Genomic DNA, 8,997 nt, shown 5'->3' with positions numbered 1-8,997 from the left:
AACATTTCCATTTGTCCCTGTCGCATTCTAGTGTAGCCCAATGACATCTGCTAGCTCCAGGAACAGGAAGAGCCTCAAACTGTTCATTCAGGGTTTTGATGAAGAAGTCTGAACATCTCATTGGTGGGCGGCCACGGGGTCTTCTGATGTCCCGTGGAATCCAGTCGGTAACAATTCTAGACCAGTCTCTGAATCGCGTTACATGTCCGGCCCATCTGATTTTTGATGCCTTGGCAAATGAGACATCGTCCCTGATTCTTGACCGTTGACGGAGGTCTGAAGTCCGGATTCCTTCTCTCACTTGAGTGAGATGTGATACTCCTAGCATAGCTCTTTTGATTCCTCTTTGGGATACCCGAATAGCATTCTCATCCTGTTTAATAGGAACAACAGTTAATTTTTGTAACGGATCTGCTATAAGATTGTTAGTACTTTCTTCTTCTAAAACAGCTACTATAGGAGCTGTGGAAGTGGGAGGACCCGAAGGACTGTCCCTTGTTCTGGCTCCTCCTTAGTTTCTATTTTCTCCCTTTTTTGTTCTGGAACACATTTTTCTTCCTGGAAGCAGATCCCTTCCATAATAAATGTCCAGAGAGCAAAATTATCTACTGGAGTTTTATCAGGACCACAATTATTAAAATGCTGCTGGAGATCTTGATCCAAGCTCTTGTTTCCGAGTTGGCTCATTTAGAATTCCTTGGCTAGGAAACCAAGGAGAAACAGAATGTACATGCTGCAAAAATTTTACAATCTGACTTTATTTTACTTTAAACCTCCACTTTGAATCATGAAAGCAAGCATCTGTGCAAACAGTTTTTGATTACTTAATTGTTGCTCCATTGTCCCCCCTTACTCAGCAATATCTGTCCCGCCCCAGACTTCCTTACCTATTCCGCAGCTGCCTTGTCTTTTCCAGGCCACACACCTCTGTTCCTCTTGCCCTTAGTTCTGGCACCACTTAGAGGGCATGCAGGCTGTCAAAGGAATGGGCTAAGAGGGAAGGTGAGGATCTTAAAGAGACAGACAAATAAGTGGTTGAGAGGTCTGAGTGCTTGTGGACCAGCAGCCTCGATCTTTATTTGAAGCAGCCTTTTCTACATCTCTATCAGGAACTTGGCAAGCATTGTCATCCATTGTAATGGCAAAAAGCATATTCCTAAGATCATACATTTCTTTGATCTTAACAAAATGCAATGGGGAACAACCTGATCATTCCTAAACCTTTTAATGATTAGCAGACCGTACAGCTACGTGTGTATCCTACTAATCTATTCACTGTCACTATATCACTGTCATCCCGTTGTTCATCGATTTGCTTGAGCGGGCACCAGTAAAGTCTCCATTCATCCCAACCCTGAGATTTTAGTAGCCTCTCCTTGCTTGTCTTTCCCAATGATTGGAGGCTTTTTCGGGGTCAAGGGAATGAGACCTTTAACTATTACTGTATTTGGCATATCGATTATGCCACGGGGAGCTTGCCAGGCTCTTCCATGTGGGCGGTATACTCTCGGTGTTTGCCAGACTCTCTGAGAGGAATGGAGAGTGTATATCAGTGAATAGAAGCAAGTTTGTTAAAACCTAACACATGGGTGTTGCTTTAGGCACATCAGTGGGCTAGACTATAAGTGGTTGTGCAGCCACAAAGTGGCCTCATGCTTCTGGGAGATTTGTTTCATATTGTCTCTGGATCTTGGCCCTTGATGGGATTACTAATCTATTAACACATCTATATCCTGTTAACTTCTCAGCAGGCTAAGGGTGGGAATGTATTAATCTCTATAGGCTTGGGTTGGCAATATAATAGCTTCTCTGCGTACTGGGGGTGGCAGTACAGGGAACTATGCCAAGTGTTCTTGGCCCTCTGTGTGAGGCAGCTCCTAGGGCTATGTCCAAATAAGGACCCTGCATGAGCAGGCAGCTCCCTGCAACACACCACCTGGAAATTTTATTTTCTGAAGAGCCTCTCAGCATTTCCTGTAAAATACCTATTTCCTCACTTTAAAATGCATACATGAATAAGTCCAGCGATGGGCTTGGGAAGTAAAGCCGAAAAGGTCAACGTTCATGTAACCAATAAAGGCTGTTGGCAGGAAATGCTGGACATGAGCTGGAATCCCTCCCCGAGGCGGGGATGAGGTCCACGAGGAGTGGGAGAATGGAAGGATGGGAGCCTCTCCTGTGGCCCCAGAATAATCGTTCCTGAAAAGCTGTTAAAGCCATCATCCTCCAGCAGGGATGAGTATTAAAGCAAATCACAAGCAGTCCTGTCGTTCTGTCCAAGTGCTCCCCAAGTGCCAAAGCAATTAATGACAGCAGATTCAATTCCTACCCCTACTTATGGTCACACTCTCGGGCTCTTGAAATGGTTAGAACTTTTGCAGCTGTGTCTATACTGCTGTTGATGCTAAAGGCCTGTCTGTTTTCCCAAGCTCTCAGACTTATTCACAAGTGCATGCCCTATCTTAGTATTGAAGGTTCTCCTCCCTTAAAACCTTGCAGAAAATTTTCTTTTTTTTTTTGGGGGGGGGCTTGGTATTCTTTTAAAACACAAACACAATGAAAAACATAGTTTTCCAGGCTGGAAAGAGAGCCCTTTCCTTACAGGTTACTGACCAATGTGTAATTCACTCCCAGCACCACCTCTGGTCCCCCAAGCCCAATTAGGAGTCACCCCTGAATACAGAGCATTAAATATCCTCTGACCACCACCAGGTTGGGACGAAGCCCCACTTCTCTAAAAGCTAAACAAACCAAACCCCTCAGTCCGCAGTGAGCAGGATGCCCAGAGGCACAGAGTAAAGATGAATGTGTGAGCAGTAGTTGACTAAGATGATATTTCTCCACCTCGATTTCAGAAAACATTGGTGGAGGGATGGGAGTAATAGACCAGTGGGTAGGGCACTTGTTTTGCACCCAAGTGACCTGAGTTTGATCCGTGACCCTACAATATGATCCCCTGAACCTTGCCAGTAGTGATCCACAAGCACAGAGCCAAGAGTAAGACCTGGATAGGTATGGCCCCAAAATATTTTTTTAAAAATTAAGAGGGGTCAGAGAGACAGTAGGAAAGGTGGTTGTCTTCCGTGCTGCTGACATGGTTTGATCTCTGGCATCTCATATGGTCCCCGAGCACGGTCAGGTGTGACTCCTGAGTGCAGTCAGGAGAACCCCCTGAGCATTTCCAGGTGTGGCCCCAAAACCAAAAATTGCTGCAGCCAGGTACTGCCCGAGGCTCTCCTGGGTCCAGTGGGCTTATCCCAGTCTCATGCACCCCACCTTCCATCCCACCTGAGATAGATCTGTGGCAGCAAGAACCCCAGTAGCAGTGGAAGAAGCACAGATCTCCCTCTCCAACAAAGATACTCATAACTTCTAGTTACTCCAAAATAATGATCTTTGGGGTCTGAAACAATAGTACAGTGGGTAGGGAATTTGCCTTGAAAACAACTGACCCAGGTTCGATTCCCACATCCCATATGGTCCCCCAAGCACTGCCAGAAGTAATTCCTGAGTGCGAGCCAGAAGTATCCCCTGTGCATCACCGGGTGTGACCCAAAAAGAAAAGTAATCATCTTGATATATCACCCGTGCACTTGTAAGCCAGGAAAAGTTGAATACAAGAGCGAGGAAAATGAGCAGTGAGCCAGATTTGATCACCTACCTAAAGGAGCACAACATCAATGCTGACACTCTGGACATATGAAATGAGTGTGTTGCAAGGAGCCTGGGGCCAGCACATTCTGCAGGTCAGTGTGCTGAGTGAACTGCCCGTCACTTTCTTGTCAGGGCTCTCAGTTTGTGGATGCGGAGCAAGGGATGGCTGTTCTCTAGACAGCCAGTGCTCAAGTGCTCAAGCTCACACATCCAAGTCCATGAGCTGGGGTTGAATTCTGAAGCCTCCCAACTCTCACCCCGCCCTGCAGGGAAGGATAAGTTGGGGCTGCCATCAAAGGTCACACAGGCTGCAGAGACTGCCTTCACTGGCTGAGCACAGAGTTTGCATGCTGGAGGCCAGGGTTCGATCCACAACACTTCATGGTCCCAGAAACGCTGCCAGGAGTGACCATTTCCCAACCACAGACCTGAGAGTGATCTCCACATCCCACCCGGAAAAAGGAGCCAAAGTACTGATTCGTATTTTTATATGTCAGGGAGGTTATTCTGGGTCTCTTCTCCTGACTAATCTGTCCTGATAATCTCCAGATCTATCCACATAAGCAGCAGATTACATGCTATCATCTTTTCTTAGAGCTGAGTAGTATTCCATTCTAGATGTACCTTTAAAGATAGAGACAGCTTCTTTAACCAGTCCTCAATTCTTGGACATTTGGGTCGGCTCTAGATTTTGGCCATTGTGAATAGTGCTGCAAAGACCAGAAGGGTGCAAATGTCTTGGGTCTTTGGGACAGATGCCAAACAGTTGACTATAAAACATCGCGGTGGGCTTTCAGGGCGCGCTCCTGTTATAAGGAGTAGGGAAAACACGTTTTCCTGAGAGCCCCCTGGGCAGGAAGGTGCTTGAGCTCTGTTGGTCCCCAGCGCCAACACCCTGGGAAAGCAAAGACGGGCGGCTTCACAAGTGGGCAAGCTTCACTCACAGAAGCCCAGACGACCCGATCCTTACACAGAAGGTGGCCGGCAAGGGAAGGTAGCCAGTAGGATCTAGAGCCTAAGACACCTGCGACAGTGGCAAGCCCCACTAGGGGGAAGGTCTTCAGGCTCCTCCGGGATCTGGGGCGAAGCCCCTAATGACTGGCCCCGCCCTCAACCTCCTCGGGGCTCCGCGATTGGGCCGTCGCGTGGGGGCGTGGCCCGACCTCCAGACGACGTGCTTGCGTCATCGCCGCGGGCGCTGTTTCCAGTTGTCTGAGGCTGCGAGGCGGCCACCGGGTCCGGAGCGAAGCTGAGGGGCTGCCGCGGCCCTGAGCGCCCGTCACCGCCTCCCGGCTCCCTGTGGTGAGTGACGACTGAGGGGGCGAGCAGAGGGGAAGCGTCGCGGCGGCGGGGAGCCCCCGCGGATCCCCCCGGGCGCCCGCCCCGAGCCCGGCGTCTGCCAGCCCCTTCCCCACCCGAGCCCGCGAGCCCGACCCCGGCCCGCCATCGCCCCGCGACCCCGGGGGCCGCCCTCGCCGCTCTGCCCCTCGCGGGCTCGGCTCCCTTAGCCCAGTTTCCCTCAGCTCCCTGCAGTGCACCCCGAGGCCCGCCCGGGGACCCGGGTTCGATCCCCCGCGGCATCGCGTATGGGATTCCTGAGTGTGGAGCGCAGGACTGAGCCCTGAGCACTGTCGGGTGTCTACCCCAAAAAAGCCAAAAACCAGGGGCTCCTCCTCCAAGCCCCCCTCCACCTCCGCTGGCCACACGTTTACCAGCACAGCCAAGGCGAGTGGCCGGTGGAGCCCAGCGCTTTGGTGACAACCTGGACCAGCCCTTAAATGTGCCCGAGCTCAGCGCCTCACTCCCGTGTCCTCCCGGTTCTCCCTGGCCCCCGTCTCCGCTTCTTCATCGGTCTCATGACAAACCCAGCAAGGTCCTTGCACCTCTGCCCGCGGCCTCAGCTCCGCACCCATCGCCCCTTGACCCAGTCCCCATGCGGTCTGAGAAAGTTCAGAGCCCTCTGCCAACCCCCATCACTGCCCCACAGCAGCCAAATACAGACGCTTGCGCACAACCTGGCAGTGAAGGGGGCTGGCTGGACTGGCCCCTGAAGGTCTCCAGTGGTCAGCTAGCATGGGGGGCCGCCCCTGTTGTGTAGCCAGAGTTTCTCCTCACCTTCTGTCTCCCTGGGCTGTCCTGGGGTTTGTGTGTCTGGCACTGGTGTTGGACTCCCTGTGCTGGCCACCCACCTGGTAGGCAGCAGCCAAATCCCTGAAGGTGAGTGCTGGTGCCTCAGTCGCTCACTCCACTGCAGCTGCAGGACCCAGTCCTTCCAGTCACGTTGCTGGCCTGGGGAAGTGGAGATGCCACTGTGTGGTGGCAGAATGGTGTGTGAGTTGTCCTGCACATGTTAAGGCTCCTCACCTTGTGCTCCCCCAGCCTCCCCTCTCACATGATGTCCATTCCTTTCCATGTAGTCGAAAGACTACCTCCTTCTGGCCCTTGCAAGGGGACCTGTTGGTGGCTGTGGGCCTGGGCTCTCCTGGCCTCTCCATGGGCCCTGCATTCCCTGGGAGAGGCAGAGTGTGAGAACGATGTTTGGATTGTCTGGAAACCAAATTCTGAGGTGTCTTCCTGGGAGAAGCTGAGCTTGCTTTCTCTCCTTGCTGATGTTCCATAATTCTGAGAACTTTCTGCCAGCAAAGAACTTCGAGCTTCAGTTGTGTCTTCTCTCCTCCTGGCCACTGGGACGTCTGTTCCATAGGCTGGTTCTCCTCGGAAGGCCGTTCGCTATGCCACCTTCTCAGTGCTCCTCAGAGGTTGGGCAGAGCCACTGGCTGGCTCTGCATCCTGACAAGGACTGAGTCTTTAGGCAGTAGGCTTCTGGTGCATATGTGCCTTCGTCGTCTATTCCTACCCTACCCTGTCGCACGCCGCTTCGACCAGCGAAGAAACACACAACTCGGAGATCCTTCTTGCCACGATTTATTCAGGGACTTTCAATGAAACGAAAAAACGGAACGAGGAGAGAGGGACCAACAACGGGGAACCGACTAGCTAGGCAGCTTCCCTCCTTATATACCTGTCGCTGCTTGTTTACGCCCAAGTGTCTGCAGCTGATAGGCTAGTTACACCTTGTGGGTGTGACAGGACATCCTGTTTCCTTATTAGGAGTTATTTTCGAAGCACGTTGCAATTAACAAGAAACAGGCGTTGTTTACAAAGCACGGTCCCGTGGAGGCTCTCCACACTATCCCTTAGAAGTTCAGCTGAAGGAAGCATTGTATCTTTGTTTTGTTTTTGTTTGGGGGCCATACCTAGTGGTGCTCAGAGCTTACTGAGCTTACTCCTGGCTTTGCATTCAGGGATCACCTGGCAGCCTCAAGCTCATAGAAGGTACCAGTTGTTAAACCCAGGCCAGTTGCTTATAAGACAAGCGCTACGTACTACATTATCACTCTGACCCCTGATTGGACCTTCTATATAATATAGTAATACTATCTAATGTAGAAAGAAAATTTTAGTTGAACTTCCATAAAGATTTAAAATCCTTTATTCATGGGGGGGAGGAGGTGGGGCATTGGGCACCAGCACTGCTCAGGGTTCAATCCTGGCTCTGTGCCCAGTAAATATTTCTTGCAGTGTTTGGGAGCCCATATGTGGTACGAGCAAATAGAATTGGAGTCTGCCACATGGGAGACAAGTGCCATAACCCCCATACTGTGTCTCTGGCCCAACATCAAAACCTTAAAAGGGTCTCATAGCCAGAATATATAAAGGCCTTTCATACTTCCACAATAAAAAGCAGATCCAGTTAAAAATAAAGGATTTAAAGACATGCTTCTCAAGGTAATATATTAAAATAGTCAATGAGTACATATATGGCATGACATGTACTCATCAGAAATACACAGGTCAGTGGTTTTTAGTTTATTCACACAACTGTGCCACCTACTGTTGCCGCAATCTAAGTTTAGAATATTTGCACCCCCTTGAAAGAAGTACTGCAGCACCCAGTAGCAGTTCCTCCTCTTCCCCTTTCCCTCGGTCTCTGGCAGCCATGCAGATGTTTTCTATTTCTATAGATATTCCAGTTCTGAACATCTCTTGTAAATTAATTGTCGCATCATGGAACCATTTGTGATGCTCTTCATGCTTAGCCCAGAGGTGCTAGCAGGGCACCATGGCAATATTTCGGTGATTTCAGACCATCAGAACAGCATGCCGAGGGGGCCATATGGTGCCGGCACCTACTTAAACTGTCTCCCCTGCCCTCCTTCAAGTTTGTTTATTCTTGATTTCCAGGCCACACTCAGCAGTGCTCAAAGTTCAGGAGCTACTCCTAAGACTTGTGGTGCTCAGGGTTCATGCAGTACTGGGGATCAAACCTAGGTCCCCCACATGCAAAGGCCTTGAGCCATCACCTCTGCCCCACTTAATTTCTTCTTTCAGCAAATACTTACTGAGAGCTTCCATGTACCAGGAACTGTGCCAAATGAGGAGGACAGAAAAGTACATTAAAAACTCCAGCCATGGGGCTGGATCAATAGCACAGCAGGTAGGGCATTTGCCTTGCACGTGGCCAACCCGGGTTCAATTTCCAGCATTCCATCTGGTCCCCTGAGCACCACCAGGAGTAATTCCTGGGTGCAGGACTAGGAGTAACCCCGGTGCATCACGAGTGTGACCCCAAAATGCAAACAAACAAAAAATCCAGCCTTGCCCTCAGTGTAGTAATTTCAGTGCTATAGATGAGGAAATTTATTTCCATCTGATAGAAATTGGGACTCAGGAACCTGAAGTGTCTAGATGTTCCAACTGGTGACAGGCACAGCCGGACTAAATTCAGGCCTCTGCAGTCTCACGTCTTTCTCCCTCTTGGGTGGGAGTGAGGCTCCAGCAGTGCTGCTCTCCACCAGCGGTGCGCCGGAGTTCCTGCATGCGGTGTAGAGGATTGATTGTCAGGCCCTGTACATGCCAGGTATCATGTGCTCAGCCCTTTGAGCATCTCCAACGCCCTAGAATCCTTTCCTGTATTTTGTTTGGGGGCCACATCTGGCGTATGCTCAGGACTTACTCCCGGCTTATACTCAGGAATCACTCCTGCAGGGCTCAGATCATATGCAGGGCAAGGGTCAGCCCTGCTCTATTATTTACCTGGTCCCTGGACTCTTTCTTACCATAGAAAGAAATGCCTGTCTTTCCTTAGTTTTCTGGCTCTAATGCAGTACTTTTTCCTCTTACTGATGCTCTGCAGTCTAGGTCTAGCATCAGGTGAAAAGCTCAGCCCTGCCTAGAGGCATTCCCCAGGCTCCGGAGCAGTCCCTCTGAGGGAGTCTGCCTCTGAATCCCCGTTCCACGTGGCTCTAAGCCCATGTTTCAGAAATAGAGAAGGTGGCCAGT

At 50.5% G+C, this 8,997-nt stretch overlaps 1 protein-coding gene across 2 annotated transcripts in view; it reads left to right on the top strand.

Annotated features, from left to right (window-relative positions):
- Window positions 1-4,830: 4,830 nt before the first annotated feature.
- Window positions 4,831-8,997, top strand: part of LOC129403278 (leucine-rich repeat-containing protein 37A3-like) — a 129,490-nt gene continuing 125,323 nt past the window's right edge. For both annotated transcript variants that reach the window (XM_055129876.1, XM_055129875.1), the window contains exon 1: window positions 4,831-4,956. The gene's annotated coding sequence lies outside the window, so the exon portion shown is untranslated. The remainder of the gene's footprint in view (window positions 4,957-8,997) is intronic.

This window comes from Sorex araneus, chromosome 3, assembly GCF_027595985.1.
Source record: "Sorex araneus isolate mSorAra2 chromosome 3, mSorAra2.pri, whole genome shotgun sequence".
Lineage (NCBI taxonomy): Eukaryota > Metazoa > Chordata > Mammalia > Eulipotyphla > Soricidae > Sorex > Sorex araneus.
Note: the sequence above shows the minus strand (reverse complement) of the source record. Positions and strands in the feature narration are given on the sequence as shown.